Source organism: Mirounga angustirostris, unplaced genomic scaffold, assembly GCF_029215605.1.
Source record: "Mirounga angustirostris isolate CCGP_5_RB_7025 unplaced genomic scaffold, mMirAng1.0.hap1 SCAF_3, whole genome shotgun sequence".
NCBI lineage: Eukaryota > Metazoa > Chordata > Mammalia > Carnivora > Phocidae > Mirounga > Mirounga angustirostris.
Genome location: NW_026991711.1, coordinates 30,101,702 through 30,116,422, shown reverse-complemented (window position 1 = coordinate 30,116,422; position 14,721 = coordinate 30,101,702). Strand labels below are relative to the sequence as shown.

Sequence of the window (14,721 nt, the reverse complement as noted above, 5' to 3'; positions counted from 1 at the left end):
AATGTTTACCCTAAACTGTATTTCTGAACTAGGTATGTATTTACTCTGTATATATGTACTACCTTCATTCCATTTGTTTTTTTGTAATGGTCTTTGTTGCAAAATAGTAGCATGGTTAAGAGAATGGGCTCTGGGGAATCAAGCTCCCTGGGTTTGAACTGTGGCTCTACCTCTCTTCTTTATGTGGCCTTAAACAAATTACTTGACCTTCCTGTGTGCTTCAGTTTGTAAAGTGGGGATAATAACACACAGGGTTCTTTTTTTTTTTTTTTTAAGATTTTATTTATTTATTTGAGAGAGAGAGAGAACACATGAGAGGGGATAGGGTCAGAGAACGAAGCAGACTCCCTGCCGAGCAGGAAGCCCGATGCGGGACTCGATCCTGGGATTCCAGGATCATGACCTGAGCCGAAGGCAGTCGCTTAACCGACTGAGCCACCCAGGCGCCCAACACACAGGGTTCTTGTGAGGAATTAAATAGTATTAGGGCTTGAAAGGAGATAGAGAATGTTGAACTCAGGTACAGGAAAGCAGTCCAGCATTAAAGACATTACAATGTATGACACAGAAATGAAGTATGTGTGAGAAAGTGCAAGAACACATGTTTATGTATGAGAGACACACACTGGAAGTAGATTCACCACAGTAACGTAACTATAATAAGTGGGATTATACTGTATTACATTATATTAATAATGTAGTAATGGGATTATAATAGTGGCATTACAGTTGAATATTGTTTTGCCAATATTATATGTTTTTCTCTATATTACACGCATTTCTTTTAATGTCAATGAATTACATTTTAATCAGATAAAAAGGTCTTGTTTTGATTTGTTATTTGGAAAAATAAGTACTGCAGGCTCCAAACTAAAGGGGGTAATTGCAGATCAATCACTAGTACCCCTGTTTAGTTTAGGCCTGCAACACTTTTATCCCTAGAGAACAGTTCTGGCAGGGTAGTGGTTTGGATGTGGAGTCACAGCTTTTGGAAAGAATGGCTTGTGGCTCCAGCTCCCTTCTTCTGGCATATGAGTGTGTATGAATTTCTGATTTGTGTATAGGATGAAGGATATGCTATGCATGACTCTTAACCAAGTATGTCTCTGTACACTCTCTCTATCCAGCAGCTAGCAAAACTTGTCCAAGAGGATTGGGGGCTGGAAGGAAACAGAATGGCAAAGGTCCCTTGGCCTTCATGCCATTAAAATCTGCCCGGGAGGTCTTAGCACATGTGCAATAAATGAACTACATTCCTCACTGATCCTACTTCCAACTATGTGAGTTAAAGTAAACAACTAGCAAGGGGAGAGGAAAGGAGAAAACAGAGTGACAGAGGTGATGGCAAGAGGATAGTTTTATGGAAGATTAAAACTTGCGTGTGAATCTAAGAATACATTTTTGAATGTGTTTGGAGAAAAGGTAGTATAATCTACAATATAATCTTTAATATATTTAAAAAAAAACCCTCTTCTAGTAATAGTGTCCCACTAGAGGTTGAGGTAACACTGTCATTATGACCCATTTTTCGGCTCTACCTCTAAACCTGAAGGCTTAATTTTAGCATAGAAAATTTGGGTCAAAGAACAAAGAGTCTGCTGCCCACCAAACTCAAAATTTGGCTTATAATTTCTCTTCTGACTGCCTAAAATCACTCATAATTTTGAGATGCAGAGATTCAAAAAAGAATGAAACAGTCTTTATAATTTCTACTCCTTAATATACAATGCTGATTGCCTATTTCTGGAGAAAATCTTCTAAAACCATAATTATTCAACTTACAGATGGAATGATTCATTTTACTTTAGAATATAGGGATATATAAACAATAAAATGACAGCCTTATTTACACAATTATCTTTGCTAATACTTTGCTGATGCTAACAATAGGTACTTTCCTTTGTCTATTATAGCCCTGTTTTAAATGAAGTATGTTTCAATACCTTTCCAAGTTGAGGGGAGAAAAAAGGTGACATATCAAAAAGACTTATGAAACACTGAGGAATAGTATCTCTTGGTCTAGATATAAGACTGTATGATCACCAAAGTATATTTTAAGCACTTACTAGTTTATGAAAAGCTGAACAAAAGTCTACAAATTGTCATATGTAATATGACTGTAATATGTCAGTCAACAGTCTATGTCAGCAATAGAAAAATGCAAAGCCAAATGCTGATAAAAATGGTTCTATTATTTTCTTTTTTTTTTTTTTAAGATTTTTTATTTATTTATTTATTCATGAGAGACAGAGAGAGAGACAGAGGCAGAGGGAGAAGCAGGCTCCCCGCGGAGCAGGGAGCCCGATGCGGGACTCGATCCCAGGACCCTGGGATCATGACCTGAGCCGAAGGCAGACGCTTAACCAACTGAGCCACCCAGGCGTCCCAAAAATGGTTCTATTATTTTCATTCATGCCTGAAAATAAAAGAAAACTGTAGGCACCTAATAAAATTTTTAAATGTCAGTTTTTTCCAAGATGATCTCAAGTATTTTATTCAATCTATTTACACATAAAGCTCTGCTGTATAGAAAGTTAAACAATTCAGAGCATCCACCAGTCTGCAAAAAATTTACATCAATGGAGTATTTATCTCCTGTTTTAGTCAAAGTGAAAACACCTCATATATTTGAACAGGAGGAGTGCAGAGGAGGAAGCTGGACAATAAATGTCAATGAGACTTTGCGGAGCACCAAAATCAGGCTTCTTCAGGGCTCCAGCAGATCCATTTCAAACTGCAACTTCTCCAGGCCCCAAATAATTCATGCAACTTAGGCCCCAAGAACATCTGGTAGGGACTGATACTATCATGATGCACCAAAGGGGGGGGAAACATTAATGAGGAAAAACTACAGACTAATTGAGCAGCACAGGGAGTTACTGAACTCTTAACATTTCCACACACTCTGAAAGAAGCAGTAAACTGGTTCATTAGAAGAAGAGCTGAGGGGCGCCTGGGTGGCTCAGTCGTTAAGCCTCTGCCTTCGGCTCAGGTCATGATCCCAGGGTCCTGGGATCGAGCCCCGCATCGGAAGCCCCGCGGGAAGCCTGCTTCTCCCTCTCCCACTCCCCCTGCTTATGTTCCCTCTCTCGCTGTGTCTCTCTGTCAAATAAATAAAATCTAAAAAAAAAAAAAAAAAAAAAAGAGCTGAGGAGAACACTCAGTTGTGTGTCCACCATTTGTATTAAGCACTTTTAGTAAACTGTGCATGTAGTAATTGTAAAAGCCCATTTGTCCTGAGCTCTAAAAAGCCTCTTTTGGCATCACATTCCCTTTCCGTTTGTGTTCTGCTTTGACTAACATCAAAATTAATCTGCATTTTTCGACTGGAATACAAGGGGGGAAAAAAAAAAAAACAGTGGGAAGAGATTAATTCTCAGAACTAGATGGTAGGAAGAGTGTGGTGATTAAACTATATGTAGCGGTTATTTGTAGAAAACTCAGAGTGGAGGGCATTTTTATAAATATTTCCAAAGAAGGAGAAAAAAAATACTCTAATTAAAAGATCTGGGCCACTGAACTGGGTACCATCAGCAACAAAATAATGGTAATCTAACCTCTTAGCTTGGAGATGCAGATCAATCATTTCATAGGCTGCTTCCTGATGCCCATCTGCACCTCCACCTGAAACGCCGCCCACGCCTTAACGCAGGCGCGAAGCTGCTCGTCACAAGTTGACCAAGTTTTCTACTTGGCTGCAAGGCCGGAGCGTCCCCTCCTCCTGCGCCACCTCCACGGATTGGCTCTCCCTGACATTTCGCACGCGCTCTACCCCGGGCAGTCTGTTTTGACATCTTAACGCCCCTCGTTTTTCAAGCTCCACGCACGGGCACAGGCCACGCCGGCAAGAGCCTGGCAGAGCGCAAGCTCTACGATGCCGATCACCACTCCCCGTCAAGGGTAATAAAACCCGGCGACTGCGGCCCCGAGCCCGCACACGCACCCAGCCTTGTTGACATGTTTCGAAGCAGGCATCGCGGGGAAACGCCCCCAAGCGGGCTCCAAGGTCTGGGCGCCGCGCTCCGCCCGACGCTCCCGCGGGGCGGCCAGAACGCGCCCGGGACCCCGCGCTCCCGACCCGCCCTGCCGCCCACGAAGGTCGGCGGACCCACCCCGGCCCGCCGTCACCGGGGGCTCTGGCCCTGCCCCTCCGCCGTTACCTGCTGCCGCGGGCGGCTTCCCCCACACACCACCCCGGGCTCCGGGGACGGCGGCGGCGGCTGGTCCCGCGGATCTCACATGAGGGCCCCCGGGAGCCCCGCTTCGCGCTCCCGCCGCCGCGGCCCCCCGCGCTCCGCCCGCATCCGAGGCTCTGGTCCTGCGGCGGACGCCAACGCGGCTCCACCTCTGCGGCTCTGGCTGCCCCAGGAGAAAACTCCTTTTCAGTCCCGCGCGGTCCGCGTCCTCCTTCCGAGACCCCTTGTCGCCGCAAAAGACTCCTTCGGCGAGTCGCGGCCACCGCGTAGGACCCCACCGCCTCGGCCCAGACAGCGGCTCCAAAATGGCGCCCGGGGCTCGCGGCCGCGCGCTTTCCCCGGCGCGTCTCCGCCCGAGGGGGCGGGCGCGTGTCCGCCGGGGCGCGCCCGCGGAGGGCGGGGGAAGGCGGGAGTGCGCCGCGCCCGCCGGGAGCGCGCACCGCCGGTGCCGCGGGGGGCCTCCGCCTCCCGATTCCAGGAGGGTCGGCCGCCTTCCTCCCCCAGACGCTGCTGCTCCTTTTATGGGAGTTTTCGTTTCGAAGCCGCTGTGGGAGGGCTGGAGCGAGCTGGATGGCTAAAAAGCTATCTGCTGTTGAAACTGGAAAGTTTAGGGAGCTGGAGCAGGAAGGGAGGAAAGCAGGGACTGTCTCCGCAGCCAGCGGCAAACCCACATCGGGTTCGAGGCAGAAAGATAAGCTCAGCTGCTGACGGCGGACGCACCTCCGCGCTGCCAGGCGGGGCTTGGGCTGGGCACGCCTGCGCCGCGGAACCCGAGGGGTTAAAATACAGGCTCTAAAAACGGACACACAGCCTAGGTACGTATAGGTGATTTTAAAAACCATGAGGAGTCAGGGAAGGATGGTGGCAGTGTTAACGATGGGATTACAAGTGATTTTTATATTTAAAATTTGTATTTTCCAGTTTTTCTAAAAACATCTTTTTGTCATCAGAGTTACTACTTTTTAAAACTACCTTTATAGGGGCGCCTGGGTGGCTCAGTCGTTGGGCGTCTGCCTTCGGCTCAGGTCATGATCTCAGGGTCCTGGGATCGAGCCCCGCATCGGGCTCCCTGCTCCGCGGGAGGCCTGCTTCTCCCTCTCCCACTCCCCCTGCTTGTGTTCCCTCTCTCACTGCCTCTCTCTGTCAAATAAATAAATAAATAAATAAAATCTTTAAAAAAAAAAAATAAATAAAACTACCTTTATAAAGTAGATAGACTCCTGAAATTTGAAAACAGCTTTCTGAAACACAATGAGAAAGTGTAAAGGAGTAGATGGCTTTTTAAAAGATAACCCCCAGGTGAAGCCTTGTGTCAGTCCAGGAGTCTTTGTGTCTTAAGTGCTGCCTACTTGGCTTGTTTTAAAAGTTTGGATTTTTAGATCCTGGGTTTTCTTAAAGTTAGAAATGTCCTTAGGTACAAAATCATAACTTGAATCATGCACCAAACCGCCCGCCTTCCTCCAAAATAAAAAGAAAGTTATTTTTCTCCCCAAGAGGTCTTCTTCGTGATCTGCCCCAGATGTAAGAGCCTGGAAGCAGTGATGCCCAGCGAGTGCTCCACTCTTCTACCGCTCCCCAGAAGTCAACCTTGGAAGCCATGTGTAAAATTACATTAAAATTCAGTGTGGGAAAATGCCATTGGTTCTTTGTTGAGGGCCTGGCTATCTGGTCATCAGGTCAAATGGAACAAAGTCTCTCGCCACATAATAATGTGGATGGACCTGGACGGCAACATTTTTTTAGGTTGTTCAGTGACTGAATGATGAAGGACAGTGGGAAGTTTAAGACAGGCAATGATAATTATTAGTGGAAGAAAAACAGGTAAATCAAATCAGGCCCATTTATTTAAAGCGCGGTTAACAGTATAAATGATAGGCAAAGCACATTAAGCCAAATCAGCAAACGTAACCAGGATATATGGTATCACGTTAAAACTCTCACACTCCAGTCGCAGTCTCTTTTAAAAAAAATCCTCATAGCAGTCTGTTCTCCCCCTAAAAAAGACAAGGATCTTGACACATTTCACCTATTGAATGTTCCCTCTCCTTCCTTGCTACTGTTTTTAATGATTTTGTTTCACCTTTTTGTAACTTGTGCTTTGAAACTTGTGTTTATTTTTAAACCAGTCAGCACGTATTTACATTTGTCAGTTGCATTAGTCAAGATCTGTGCCACTGAAGGGGAAGGAAGAGGGTGGCTGTGGAGTAGTTTGGTCCAGCACAGAATCTTGTATTGCCAACTCTGTTTAGAATTGCCAGTACATGTGATAATAAAAAGCAAACCAACATTTATCAGCATTATTACTGTTTTTAAATTCTCTACAGTGTACCCCCTCTGCCAGGGACAAGCTCTTCTCACCTCCACACCCACCTTGGCCCTCCACTGGTTAAGACAGATTAGGTTATGTTGAGGAGCTCCTAAGACACCATTGTAATTATTCCTTGTTTCAGTGACTTTCACAGTTAGGAGTACTGCTCCAGGATTCAGTATTTTGTATAATGTTCCTCAATTGGGGTTTGTCTCTTGTTTTTCTCATGATTAGACTGAGGGTATGGTTGTTTGGGAGAAAGATCACAAATGTGTAAAGTACCATTCTCATCACATCATATCAAGGCTACCTGTTGTCAAAAGGACTTAATCTCTCTTGATGTTGACATTCGTCAGGGTGAGGTCAAGTTGCTCCACTACAAAATTACTTTTTTCCCTCTATTTCCATACTGTACTGTTTAGAAGGAAATCACAAAGCACAGATGACACTAAAGTGTTGGGGAGTTATACTCCATCTCCGTGAGGGAGGGGAATGTCTGCAGAAATTATTGGGAATTATTCTGCATGAGAGGATTGCCTCCCTATCTCTTAATTTCATATTTTTATGTCTTTATTGCCCTGTACTGAAATCTTTGTGATTTCCTCAGATATGTCTTCCAACTCACTAATTCTTTCTTCAGATCGGTATGGCTTCTGTTAAGCCAATCTCTCCCTATATTTTTTATTTCTAAATGTTACGCTTGGTTCTTTTTCACATCTGTTTGATCTTTCTTGATGTTCTTTTCTCGTTTTTAATTTTTCTTTAATCATTTTAATCACATGAAATAATTGGGGGTCTAATCCTGATTTTTGTAAATGTTCATGGTGGGTTGTTATTCATGTATTTTATGGTTTTTGGATTGTGAGTTCATCTTCTGTGAAGCTTTAGGTGTGGGAATCCTGTGCAGCCTGGTTGAGGGCATGTCACTCTAGAGAGGCTTTTTGTGTTTGCTTCTGCTAAGTGCTGCAGGGTATTACTAGCCTGGAACAACTTTTTATCATAATTTCTTGACTCCTGGGTTCTTGGGTCATAACAGTATAATTTCAGGCTCTAGCCTGTGTGAGGGCAGGCCCATGGTTATGAATTCTCAGAAAGACTTTTTTTCTTTTTCCTAACCTAGAGCTCAGGCTAAAACAGGTTACCTGATTGTTTATCTCCCTGTGGCCTGGGCCAGCTATTCCTTGAAAAGGATACAGATCTTCAAAATTCCCACCTTATGGAGGGATCTGGATTACAACTTCTCTTGCAAACTCATCTGACGTCCCCATATAAGTCACTGTCTCTTCAGATAGTTCTTTCCCTTCAATCCTTCCATTTTGGTCTTATGGACTGCATGCTCACTCCTCTCAATTCATTTTCTATGTCTTTTAATTGCCCTTTTATATTTTTCTCTTTGCTACATTACATATCATCTTCTAACTCACTGATTTTCTCTTTGCCTCCAATATAGAGTTTATACCAACTATAAACGGAAATTGAAAATCCCATTCCCCAAATTTCTCATTTGTTTTTCATATTCATCTAATTTTAAAATAACTATTCCTTGGGGCACCTGGGTGGCTCAGTCAGTTAAGCATCTGACTCTTGATTTTGGCTCAAGTCATGATCTCAGGGTCTTGAAATTGAGCCCTCTGTCAGTCTCTGGGCTGAGCATGAAGCCTGCTTTAGTTCTCGCTCTCTCTCAGTGTGCCCGGGTCACTCAGCCAGTCAAGTATCTGTCTTTGGCTCAGGTCATGTTTTTTTAAGATTTTATTTATTTATTTATTTGAGAGAGAGAGAGAGCATGAGCAGGGGGGGAGGGGCAGAGGGAGAAACCGGCTCCTCACTGAACAGGGAGCCCAATGTGGAACTCGATTCCAGGACCCTGGGATCATGACCTGAGCCAAAGGCAGATGCTTAACCCACTGAGCCACCCAGGCGCCCTGTATGTCTATTGTTTAATGTCTGCCTCCCTGACTAGAATATAAAAGCTAGGAAAATGTGAATCTCAGTCTGTTTTGTTCACAGATCCTAGGCTCCTACAACAGTTCCTGGCTCAGTAAATGTTTCTTTGAAGAATGAAAGAACAGGACAGGACAGGGCTTATGTTCATGTTACACAGTGCAGTGCCTGGACTTGAACCATGTCATGATAAAACAAATCTGTCCTGGGGAATAGATGGGCCGTTAGATGTTACAGGGGAGGGGAGAGTCTTAAGAGGTGAGTAGGATGATGACAAGAGGACAGTCGTAAGTGAGTTTGCTTATGGGCCAGAGGTCCCAAATTATACAAAGAACTCTGTGCTTGTATGACTCACCGATTTCACAAGTCCCACAAGGAATGGGAAACCTCACAGAAAACGGGAAATCTGTTAGTAGAACACAGGAGAAACTGTAGTGTAGCTACTGTGGTCCTCCTCCTTCTCCTTCTCCTCCACTTCCTCTTTCTCTTCTTTCTCCTCCTCCTCGTCCTCCTCTTCTTCCTTCTCCTCTCCTCCTCCTCTTCCTTCTTCTCCTCCTTTTTCTCCTCCACCATCTACAAGAAGCTTGGTGGTTGCAAAGAAGGAAAAGAACAAGGTCTCTGTCCTTCCACAGCTGTCTAAAGGTATAACGCCCACCAATGAGATTAGAAAACACTTGTACAACTATGTATGAATAAGTTCCTAATAATAAGATTAACACTGTATACAAGGTGCTGAGGGCAAGGGAAAATAGGAATAGACAGAGAGAGCTCATTCATTGACCAAGGTCAGTTTTGAATCAAACCTTGAAGAAAAGTAATGGAGTTTGGCAGAACAGAGGCAAGCAGTCTATCCAAGTGGCGTAAGAAAAGCACAATGCCAGGAGTTAGTAAGATCCAGAATCATAATTAGAAGGTCACCGTGTTCAACTCCCATCCAGGACTGAAGTCTGTTAGGGCATCTGTAGTGGACACCTATTCAATTGTCTACCTAGCATCTCTTTGTGGGGGGAAACCCTTCCCATCTAGTTGGTTTCTGTCATAGCTTCCTGTAGCTCATGAACCTGGCCCCTTTCCATCCAGTCTAAGACAGTCTCTCCCCAAAGAATTTTGAATTAATTCTGAAGGAAAGAAAGTAGTTGCTTCCTTGAGTGCTTGGACTTGTAACATACAGATCCAGGAGCAATAGGTGGTCACTTTCTACCACGTGGTCTGGAAAAAAATAACAGGTGCTCTGCAGTGAGAAAGAAGAGGAAAATAGAGGCAGAGAGAGGACCTAGAGTAGAGACACAGCCAGAGCCCCCAGCTCTATTATTTTTTTTTTGTTTTTTTGTTTGCTGAAGTTATTTTGAATTTGCTTTCTTTTGCTCATAACCAAAACTCCTTACCCTGCAAAATTGACCTGGAAGCTCCTCCTTGGGTCTCAAATGATGTTTCCTTTCAACTGAAAGGTGATGGTGGACTTTGGTCTCACTGTGTCTTATGTCCGGGAGTGGGAGTGGGACGTGGTATCTTCTCCATAGCTACCATGAACCAAGGGTGATTCTGCCTAGTTATACAGGGATGGTGGAGGCTGGGGATGGGCTCGGCTTGGATGGAGTCCCAGGAAAATGAGTGAGCATGATGATTGCCTCTTTTTCCTGCCATACAACTTGACAGATTAACCAGAGATCTTACTCTGAGAAAGATGCATGCAGTTCTTCCCTGAGGGGCAGGTAGATCTCTAAAGATCCTGGTTCTGCCTTTACTGGATATGCAAGCTTGGACAAGCTACTTAAATTTTTTTTGTGTTTCAGTTTCTTCATCTGTAAAGTGGAAATAATAATAATAATAATAATAATAATAATAATAATAATAATAATAGCAATACTATCACCTACCAAACAGAATTGTCATTAGATTTAAATGAGTTAATGTATGTAAAGCATATAGGAAGGTTGCAGGCATACAGTAAATGTTATGCCCAGGAAATGTTAGCTACATCTCTGCTCTTATCATTCCTGGTGAGTGATGGAGGACACTCACTCCCCCATGGAGTCTTGCCTCAGCAACACCACTTCTCTGGGTTATTCCAGTGTGCACCTCCATCTCTGCCAGATTAGCCCGATTAAACCATTTCATCTTCTCTATTTTAACCTTATCTAGGATTAGATTGCAAGCTTCTCAAAAGAAAGAAGTGGTAAGAACCTTGTCCTTCAAGCCACTTTCTGACCCATTTCCTGCATTATCTTCCTAAAACACATGTCTTTGCTCAAAAAATCCAAAGGTAGGTGACAAAACCAAACTGTTGAGAATGAGATTCAAGGCCAGTACTGCTTATTAGAAATATATACAAGTCACATGTGTAATTTAAAATTTTTAGAAGCCGCATTACAAAAAAGTTAAAAGGGGGCACCTGGGTGGCTAGCTCAATTGATTTCAGCTCAGGTCATGATCGCAGGGTTGTGAGATAGAACCCACTGTTGGGCTCTGTGTGGAGCCTGCTTAAGATTTTCTTTTTCCCTCTCCCCCTGCCTTTCCCCCACCCCCCACTGCCCTCTCACTGTCTCTCTTAAAAAAAAAAAAGTAAAAAGGAACAGGTGAAATTAATTTTAATAATATATTTTATGGGGCGCCTGGGTGGCTCAGTTGGTTAAGCGACTGCCTTCAGCTCAGGTCATGATCCTGGAGTCCTGGCATCGAGCCCCGCATCGGGCTCCCTGCTCAGCGGGGAGTCTGCTTCTCCCTCTCCCACTCCCCCTGCTTGTGTTCCTGTTCTTGCGTGTGCACTCTCTCTCTGTGTCAAAAACAAAACAAAACAAAACAAAAAAAATACTTAAAACAATACAGATTTATTAAAGCATATAGTTCTGGAGGTCAGAAGTCCGGGTCGGCTAAAATCAAAACTCTAGCAGAAAATGTTTCCTTACCTGTTCCAGCGTCTAAGACTGCTTGCATTCCTTGTTTGCTGGCCCCTTCCTCCATCTTCAAAGCCAAACAGTGTAGGGTCTTCCACTCTCTATCTCTGAGCTCTGTTGCTATCACCACCTCTCCTTCTCTGGCTTTGATCTTCCTGCCTCCTTTTTCCCATATTAGGATTCTTGAGATCACATTGGGCCTGCTGGATTAATCCCGGACAATTTCCCCATCTCCAGGTCTGTACCCTTAATCACATCTGCAAAGTCCCTTTTGCCACACGAGGCAACGTATTCACATCTCCCAGGGGTTAGGACATGGGCATCTTTGGAGGACTGTTATTCGCCTCCTACACCCTCCACTGTGGATTAGCAAAGTGTTTAGCTATTGTAAACTCTTGACAAATGTTCTTTTTTTTTTTAAAGATTTTTATTTATTTACTTGCGAGAGAGACTGAGACAGAGAGAACAGGAACGGGGAGGGGGGTGAGGGGCAGAGGGAGAGGGAGAAGCAGGCTCCCCACTGAGCCTGACACAGGGCTCCTCGAGGGGCTCCACGTGGGGCTCCATCCCAGGACCCTGAGATCATGACCTGAGCTGAAGTCAGATGCTGAACTGACTGAGCCACCCAGGTACCCCAACAAATGTTCTTATTGTTAGAAAACCTTGATTCTAGTTCTTAACAACATTATTTACACATTTCTGTAAGTGTTCTGTGAATGTCTTATCCTTGGCATTTGGCACAGCACATCGCACGTATTTTACTCACCAACTCATGTTCATCAGGTACTTTCCGTGTGTAAATCAGGGTTATTAAAGCAATTGGGAACCCAGTTCCCACCCTCATGAGCATGTACTGTCAACTATAGATATAGAATGGTGCTCAGATATTTATCAAATGAATTAGCAAAGCAAAACAGCTTACTTCCACTTCAGAGGAACACATCATTGCTTTAGCTCTTACCATACTCTCTCCTTGGGATGCTCTTTCATACTTTTGCTTGACAAAATTTATCCATGCTTCAAGACTAGGCTCAATACCTGCCCTTTGCTTTTTTTGAGGAAATGCACATTGTAAGTTGTACTTGAACATGTTCCCTGCCTTGCTTTGTTAGCTAAGAAATATATCTCAAAGTTGATGGCCTGTTCTCTAGCCACTATGTAAGACTGTATGGTTACTTACTGGACACTCATCTCTAACCTGGGATTTCTTTTCATAATTTTTCTTCACTTCGGTATTTATCTTTTATAGTCTCTGAATTTCTTCTAAGTTATCTTACATGATTTGTGAAATGAAGACACTATAAGTAAGTCATTTAAAATGTATTATCCTCCTGTGTCAGTCAGTCAGGTCCTCTGGGAAACAGAGGCCAAGATGAAGTTAGAAGTGCAGGAAGTCTGTTTGGGGTAGAGCCAAAGAGAGATGAAGGGGTGAGGGGGCAGCAGGCGGGGAGGGCCATCAGACTGCGCTGTGGGTTTGACATCTACGAGAGGGTAGAGAGAAGGAAGGCCGGGTGGGAAGAGCTGCTCTAGGGAAGTCTCGGCTGGCCCCAGAGTCCTGGTGCAGATTACCCAGAAAGCAGTGCTTTCTTGGGCAGAAATGGCCAGGTCCTAGCACCCCAAACTCCCGCCACTGGCTGGGGCTTCCCTGGGGAGAGTGCGGCTTTGGACCAAGTGCTGTGGCACATCTTAACAGGTGCTGCAGCTGGAGGCTGTCGATTAACGGCCTCCTTGACGTGGGGGCTCCCCGCAAGGAGATCCAAGCTGCGCACCTCCGGATCTAGCCTGCTTCTTGAGGCAAATACTGTCATGTTCCCTTTGTAACTTTGCTCATACGGCAAGTGTCCAGTTACTTCTTTTCATTGAAGCTGTGGGTGATGTAATAGCAATAGCATCATATGGTAGACCTTGGGTTTTAGAGACAAAAAGAACTGGATTCACATCTCAGGTTTTGTTTTAAGATTTTATTTATTTATTTTAGAGAAAGAGAGAGAGAGGGAGAGAGAGTGCTCAAGAACGAGAAGGGGGAGTAGTAGAGGGGGAAAGAATCTCAAGCAGACTCCCCAAGCTGAGCCTGGAGCCTGACAAGGGGCTCAGTCTCACAACCCTGAGATCATGACCAAAACCATGATCATGAACGAAACCAAGAGGTGGACGCTTAACTGACTGAAACACCCAGGCGCCCCACATCTCAGGTTTTGCTAGATTAGATTAGCTGGAAACCAGTGCAAGTCATTTAACTTCTCTAAACCTTTAAAGTCATAAAATGAGATTAATAATGTTATATCCTTCAGAATTGCTGGATTAAATGAAAGACCTACAATTTGGTGTCTGCCATTGAGATGGTGTTGAATAGCTTAACAATAGAAGGTGTTGAATAAATGTTCTTTTCTCCTTTACTCTTCACTTTCAGATACTACTTTGTTGTGGGATGAAGTGCTTGTGTAAATCCTTTCTCATTTGACTTAGATTAGGTATTATTGTTTCTAAGACATTGTGACTGAAGAAGGATAAGTGGGTTACTCAGTTCACACAACCAGAACAGACGCAGAGGCAGGACTCGAACTCAAGCCTACTGGCTTCAACTTCAGCACGCTTTAGGTACTGTTGGTGGTTTTCAGGAAAATGAGCTGCCATGTCCCATCAGACAGTCACTCTCAGAAACACATGTTACTCTACACAGGTAGAATTTGGTGACAAAATGGGGAGAGACGTTGGGGCTGAAAATCTGAAAAAGAAGGCGAATCTACACCTGTTGTGAATGAAAAGTGAACAGAGAATACTGCATGTATTTTTCAAATAATCTTATTGATAGAAGGAGTTTTTAGACCTAAACAGTCTGGCAAGAAAACTGCTTAAAAATGGCTTTTCCTAGGCCTGAAAATATAAGAGGAAAGCAAGTTTCTTTCCAGATTCCCTAACACCTGCTATCGTGATTCTGCTGTTTCTTGCCTTTTTCTTTGTGCACAGTATGCTTGAGACAGATGCATGCAAAGCCATTTCCCTTCTGTGCTTTGTCATAACTTGTTCCTGATGTTCTCTTGTTTTGAGATGCTTGGGATATGATTAAAAACACCTTCCTCATAAATTATGGTTTTATCCTTTTGATTTCTAGAATATTAACTTGAGATGGCTCATTCTAGTCAAGCATCTCATTAGTTTCTTGTCTCCTTTTATATCCATCCCAGTTTACACGCTGGGACCGATCAATTTGCCAGCAAAGTTAATGGATACAAAATTGTATTCTTTCCAGTTCTCAAGTGTCCGTGACGTCTCCCGTGTGGCATTCTGAAGGTTGGTCTCATTCCCATGGCCTGTGAGTTTAAATCCATTCGAATTACCTTACCCCTACTCTTACCAATCTAATGGCCTTACCCCGTTCTCC

At 44.0% G+C, this 14,721-nt stretch overlaps 1 protein-coding gene across 2 annotated transcripts in view; it reads right to left on the bottom strand.

Moving 5' to 3' along the window:
* The window catches only part of FBXL3 (F-box and leucine rich repeat protein 3), a 28,583-nt gene extending 24,034 nt beyond the window's left edge, over nt 1-4,549 (bottom strand). The window contains exon 1 of one of the 2 annotated variants that reach the window (XM_064585979.1): nt 4,161-4,549. The gene's annotated coding sequence lies outside the window, so the exon portion shown is untranslated. The remainder of the gene's footprint in view (nt 1-4,160) is intronic. The other variant, XM_045869582.3, reaches the window with a different exon arrangement.
* Nucleotides 4,550-14,721: the final 10,172 nt, after the last annotated feature.